We start from the raw sequence: 7246 nt of genomic DNA, 5'->3' as shown, positions 1-7246 counted from the left end.
ACAGTCAAAAGTGTGAGAGTCAAAGATGAGCAAGTGTTCACAAATAGCCACACACATGAGTGCTCACACACACACACACACACACACACACACACACACACACACACACACACACGCTTGCATGCAGGCACACACCCGAAGGAAGTTCATAAGACACAGAACTGAGGGAAAGTGCTATACCGCCTGTTCTAAAACCCAGACTCCAGACACTTCTCTGCTTTCACAAATAGGAGAATGAAAAGGGGAAACTGAGTCCCAGAGATGCTCAAGGAGGGCAGGCATGGGCATCCCTGCCTTAAGTCATTGAAGCAACTTCCCTCCTGAGTCTTCAACCTCAAGGATCATAGGTCTTTTCGGACCTCTCCCGCAGGCTGCTCAGTAACTTATGTGGTACCCTGCTTTGTGTGAGAAGAAGCAAGAGTCGGTAACCTGCATTCGGTATTAACTCTTATGTTCTCATTGAGTGATAGGAAAAGAAGGCTTCTTTCAGAGTTCCTTTGAGACTCTCCTTAGGGGATCCACTAAGCTGCCCTCTGTTCTCACAGCCAGCACTCTGCAGCAGGGGACTGAATGCCCCTTGTTCACCAGGCACCAGAGAAATTCCTGCTGGGGTCGGAACAGTGCTCTGGTGTCCTCTCTGAAGGTAGGGAGAGAGTTGCCTCAGAAGCCCAGGATGTGAAGAGGGGCAGGTGGGGGCAGGGTCTCCTGAGGTGTCCCAGGATCTGGGTCCCACCCTGATCCAGCTGCTTGTGGGGGTGGAGTTGCCCCAGTGGAAGCTGTAGGGGCGTGGTGCTGAGGCTTTGCCTGTCATCGCCCCGGGGCGGGCGTACCTCCCCGCTGCCCAATCCCTAGCCTTAGCCTCAGCCTTATGAATAAACAATAAAGCCAAGCGCCCTCCCTCTGCTGTCTCAGACAGCCAGGGAAGCTGGAGACCTCTGTGTGACCTTCTGCAGTGATGCCCCAAATGCTGGAACCTCCACTGTCCTCTTAGCTTAGCCTCACGGGTGAAGTCCAGCCTGGCTCTTGCAGACCTGATCCAGGTACAGGGGAGAAGTGAGAGTCTTGGGCACTGTGGAGCATCCTGGGAGCTATGTTCATCATGGGAGCTCCCTGTACCCTCCCTTGAATTCAGTACCTAGTTGGCCGCTCCTCTGCACTTAATGCTCAGGTATAACACATAGGCATTGTCCTGAGATGCAGAGACATCGCCTGTGCATCCTGGTCAGGGACAGAGTCCAGCCTCTGTAGAATGTAATCATGCAGAAGCGAAATTCCTAACTAAGCAAGGGAACAGCCAAAATAGGATTCTGAAGAATTTGGAGCTGAGGCATTCTTTTCTGTCCTTAGAAAGAAAATTTGGGCATCAAATTAAAATGCAGATCTCTTGTGAAAGATTGCAAAGAAGGCTGCTTCGAGTTCCTTCACTGTCTTTTCTTCGGGAGTTTTGCTTTGAGACTTAAGGAGAGTTAAAGCAAGGTCCACAAACCACCCACACAGTTCTGAAAGAGCTCTTTACTGAGGACCAATACTCGTGGTCAGAAATTGCATGCCTCCTTGTTCTTTTGTGTTTTTCCTTGATCACAAGTCCTCTGTTGAGCTCCTGAGCATCTCCCTCGGCTAAGCATCTTCTGTGCTGGCAGCTTCAGCGCAGAAGCCGGCAAATCCTTAGCAGCACCATTCAGAAAGACTCAGTCCAGGGAGGGCGGTTTCACAGTGACAGAACACTGGTTCTATTGTTCAGAGTAGAGATTAAAGTCGATCTGATTTGCTCTATGGATAAAGTTGAGTTTGTTACATCAACTGTAATAATGAACCACATGCTTACGACCAGCCTAAATACTGATTGCAAAACTCCCAGGGCTCACTAAGTCTAAGGTAGCTACAGCAACAGAGCCAATTAGGGAAATGTGGATTTGCCTTTGTTTTCATGCAAAACCTCTGACTATATATTGTGGGTGTTTTCTACTGGACCTTCACACTATGTTAATTTGTCACTATAGAATATTTTATTTTATTTTATTTTTTGGTTTTTACGAGACAGGGTTTCTCTGTATTGTTTTGGAGGCTATCGGTCCAGCCCGGCCTCGAACTCACAGAGATCCGCCTGCCTCTGCCTCCCAGTGCTGGGATTAAAGGCGTGCGCCACCACCGCCCGGTGAATATTTTATTTTAAATGTATCTACAGAATAAAAGAAGAAGCTGAGATCATCTGCTATGATAAAATTCACTTGTTAATTGCAGATGTGTATCACCCTACTGAGGAGCTTTAACTATACTTTCAAGTTGTATATGACTTTTTTCATCTTTCTTTTTCTTTTCCTCCTTGAGATGGGGTCTCGTTATGTTGCCCCAGCAGGCCTAGAGCCAGATGTAAAGATGAGGCTGTCCTGGAACTCAGAGAGATATGCCTGCTTCTGCCTCTCTAGTGCTCTGACTAAAGATGTGGCTACCATGCATGGTGCATTGCATTGTTGTTAGTTGAATATTATTTATCCTAACATAGGTAAAGAATCCCTCCAACAGTAGTCTGGGTTTATTCTCTAAAATGAAACTCTTTTCAGTTAATAAATGTGTGGTCAGTCTTATGTTTCCATGTTACATTTACTTACTGATGATGCAAAAACTCTGTGAAGCTTCTTTTGGTTTCCCTGTAAAGGCCAACTAGTGCTTAGAGGTCTTGCCAAGTGCCTGAGGTTTGTGAACCACAAAGGACAGAAATAAGGTGTCAGATGGTGGTGGTGGTGATGATGGCTTAGTGTGAGTCTCCTCATCTCCATTTTTCCTCTTGGGAACTTTGCTGTAGAGATCTGACCAAGGTACTGCTGGAACTTGAACATTGTTTAATCTCCAAGGCCAGATTTTCTTACCAAACACAGGATGGTATTCTGAGAGTAAGAAGCATGGCTATTTTGTCTGTTTGCATCACTACATAGACTGCAGCTCAGAAAGGGATCCATATTCGGGACTCATTTGTGATCTGCATGGTGGAGATAGTGATTTGCTTGCAGCCGATTGGCCCACTCACCCTCTTCTCAGCCAGCACTGGCCTGGGCTGGGGCACTTCTTAGGGAGCAGACTTCGCCTGTAGATACTTTGTTCTCTCTCATTCCACTATGATGGAACAGGCTGTTGAAAGGATCATTTGTCATCCTAACTCTTAGAACCTATATTAGAGACCAATGACAGCTGCCAATATGACAGAGAATCAGAAATGGGCTGACTTAATCCAAAGAGCTATAGTAGAATTAATAGTGTCAGGATTCAGCATTAACATTTTTTAAAAAAGGAATCATTTGAAAACCAAATATTTCATATTTGACTATGATGTAGATACTTCAAATTGCTCCTATTTTTGTAGTTTGGGGAACATGTATGTTAGAGTGACACTTATATGTATTATTTTGCATGATATTTAAGCTTTTCAAACTGTACTCATGTCTGCTGTCACTTTTGTCCATTCCCCAACCTTAGAATAAAATAGAGTGAGCATGGTGACAATGGTGGTAGTGTAGATGATGACTTGGTAGGAGTGTCCACGGATCCACTTCCTAATGTGAGAACTCGGTGCACAAGTAAGTGCTTAACACATCTCTTGATTAAGTCTAAGGCTAAAGTTGTACCTTTCTTTTCTTTGCTTTTTACATTTTTGTTGTCTTTGAAACTTAACTCTGCCCAGACTTGACAAAGATGAAGATCCTGGACTGTGTCTACTTAAGATGGTGAAAGATAATGCCTGACATAACAGCTTATCTGCTGTGGCAGAAATCAGCAAATTGCTCGGAGGACAGCCAGGCCATTAGGGAAACTTGATAGGGGGTGACAGACAAGGTGATACTGATTAGCTCCCTAAGAAATGCTTCCTAAGCTTGATGGAGCCAATCCTACTACTTGTTAGGAACTTGGTTAGTTCGTCAGAACTAAGGGACCTTGAGACACAGCAAGAACAGCACCAGGGAGGCAGGATGAACAGTAGGGAAGCATTCCTTCCTTTGCTCCTTGAGTATTCTGATGACGGAGATAATTTAACTCGAGACACAGATGCTCAAAAGCGGTGAAATGTCCCCTTTACTCTTCTCCCAGCACAGTACCCTAAGGACACGAATGACTTTTCAGACAAAATTTGCTCAGCCTTTCCTCTCTCCTGGGCACTTGGCCACATAGGAGGTATAGAGCAGAGGGAAGAAAGACAAGGAGAGAGACCACAGAATATGCCTACATGGTTTGTGTGGGGTTAAGGATATTATCATCAACCTGACTGTGGTCACTCCTTTGGTTCATATTTTCTAATGTCCTGCAGTTTCCCCTGTCTGATGCTAACTTCTAGGCAGGGTAATAGGACCTGCACTAGGATTGGAAGATGAAGGCACTGAAGTCATCTATTAATCTGAGTGGCAGACTGCTCGCTGCTGCCATTCCTACAGGCCATCATTTCTCTTTCCCCTGGACTTCAGATGTTGCTTGCAGCCGTGGAGAAAGGGAGCACATGGCCTCAACACACGGACACACAAAAGGCTGTGGCTCACCCCCACTTTCTCTGCTGTAATTGGATTTGGAAAGCAGGTGGGCCAGCACTTAATCACAGAAGCAACATCCTTTACAGCAGGCAGATTTCCCTGCACACAGACATTTAGAACTCTAGATGGAGATGGAAATAAGACCCTGAAGGAGAATTCTGTCTTGGAAAGGTGGTTGAGGCTTGTTAAACCTTTACATTTTTCTCCTTTCCACTAGATCTAATTTGTCCATAAAATTTTTCTCTCAGCCCACAAGACCATAAATCATAAAATGCACAGTCTCGTTCACATGTGTGGTAACTCCACTCCTGAAGGAAAAATGCTGAGACTGCAGAAACACTCTTAGTTTTGTTTCCCTTCAGGGTAACAGGACACAAATATACATGGGGATCATGATTTGGGAAATTTACAATAATGTAAATCAAAAGCCACACCCAGCACAATGGGAAAACAGTTGTATTTTGAGCTCCAATGACAATGTGAGTTTTTAAAAGAATATACCAAATATAATGAATATAAACCATAAGTAACCAGCAAGAAGTGTAAATTTAACATTTTTCAAATAACAAATGTTCACATTGGCTATCTTTTCTGATTATGAAATTTTGGAATATGAAGGTTTTCTCTAATTTTTCTTGTTGCAAATATTTTGAAAGCTTTACAGATATATTCTGGTTAAAAATCTTTCACATGCATTTTAAAACTTGTGAACATACCTGCTTTTCAGCATTTTTGACATTTATCAAGTTTTAAATTGTACTTTGTATTTTAACGACTGTAGCGACATATCATCATGGGGGTGGTTGGAGGGAGGGGAATTGTGTATAACTCCAGTCACAGAATAAGAGCAACAAAACCCTCCAAATTCATATATTTCTGGGCTCTTGAAGTTCAAGTTAAGGGTAATAGCAAATGTGGTATCTGGGCAGGGCCTGGTGTTTACAAGGCAAGTATGTATGTGTTCTCACATGGCAGACAATGGGGGAAGGGGATGTGTGAGGACTCTTTCCAGGGACCCTGGTCCCATTCATCAGCGTCCTGTGTTCATGACAGCGTTTTCTAAAAGCCTTATCTCCCAACACTGTCCTTATGGTTAGATCTCCTATAAATTTTAGGGACACAAACATACAGACCACAGAAACTCAAAAGTTTCTAAAATGTATTTGTAACATTTACTTTCCATCTCTTAGACATGGTGTTATTTCTACAGTCATTTTGTGTACCATTTTTAGGGAGCTTTAAGTTAAATCAGCTGCAGAATTCAGAAGGGAAAAGTGATCTGGGTTATTCATGTCTCAAGGGGACAAAGAAATAGAGCAACCATGTCCTACCTCCCTTCTCTGGGAGGAGTCAAGGAGATCATTGTTCTTCCAGTTTAAGTTAAAGGAGTTTATTTTCAAAATATATCCACATGACAGTGTGCTATGCATTACTTTTCTACAGGACTCAATCCCTGGAACTGTCAACTCCTTCACCTGGCATTTCTCTTCCACTATGAGCAGACCAACTCTGTTGCACGGCTCTGTGGCTTTCTGTAGCATTGTCTGCCTCACCCTAGCCACTCACTGTCTAGCTTTCCCAAAAGTGGAAAAGAGGGAGACAGCACATGCTCATGGGGAGACACAGCAGTCCTGGGAGATGAACACGGGTGACCAAGAAAACATCTCCTCTGCTCCAAAGCACATGTCCCAGCAGATGCCCTCTGAATCTCCTATGGTGCTGTCTGCAGGATCATCAGTGATGCAATTAAATAAAGTAACCTCTGTCAACAAAGAACGCCATCTTCCAGGAGCTGGGCTTCTGCATCCTGACATCCCTGATCTTCACTCTTCCAGTGAGCCAGTGATCTCAGCCAGTGAAGAAGGGCATGGTCCCAGACAGCTTGCAAGGATGTCTCCTGAACACAGACTTTCCAAGGCCATGTCAATCATTGCTGTCTCTTCACCTACTTCTCTTAATCCTCCTGGAGGGACCACATAGCAGTTCTAGCACCCAGCCCATTAGAGAAGGATCACAGACGTAACATGCGACTTCCTGAAGCATGTGGATAATGAGTTGTTTGCCACTGAAAGTCAGGAAGCAGTTAGCTTGGGAAACACAGCTAAATCTTATATAAAAACCAAAGAAATGCTAACTGACAATCCAAGAACTGAGAAATTTGAGACAGATGCATCCAAGGGGATAACTGCTGTTCCTGGTATTGATTCCACAACAGACACAGAGCCTGGTTGGGGGAGGGGGAGACCCTCAGAGAAGTCAGGTGACAATTCCCAGACCACTGCCACCACACACTTGGTGGATATTTTGATATTGATCCAAGAGCTGACAGTCTTCTGGGAGACCTCAAGGTCACAGTGAGTGTGAGCACAGCTGTTCCAATTTCTTCTGTCCTAAGTGATTAGTGCGATGACATCATGCTTGAGGGGGCTAGTCTGACAGGGACCCCAGATTTAGAAGACAGTGCAGAGACTCAAGTGAGAATGGAGCCACCGCAGGGAACAAATGACGGCTTTTAGGGCACTGAGTGGAGCCCACTTCCCCAGTGGTTACAACGATGTCACTTTGATAACAGCGTCTGCTGTTTTTCAGTTTTTGACATAGTAGGGAATTTAACGTATAGGGATCTGGTCTATTTATAAAAGTCCTCCTTTTCAGACATCACTCAAGAGATGGCAATGGCCACTCAAAACCAGACCCCACATCACCCTTGGTGACACAAGAGCATATTGAGG

The 7246-nt window shown here is 44.4% G+C and overlaps 1 pseudogene; it reads left to right on the top strand.

Moving 5' to 3' along the window:
- Positions 1 to 5957: 5957 nt before the first annotated feature.
- LOC121138560 lies at positions 5958 to 7045 on the top strand (annotated as a pseudogene).
- Positions 7046 to 7246: the final 201 nt, after the last annotated feature.

Source organism: Mesocricetus auratus, unplaced genomic scaffold (genome assembly GCF_017639785.1).
Source record: "Mesocricetus auratus isolate SY011 unplaced genomic scaffold, BCM_Maur_2.0 contig_7745_pilon_obj, whole genome shotgun sequence".
NCBI lineage: Eukaryota > Metazoa > Chordata > Mammalia > Rodentia > Cricetidae > Mesocricetus > Mesocricetus auratus.
Note: the sequence above shows the minus strand (reverse complement) of the source record. Positions and strands in the feature narration are given on the sequence as shown.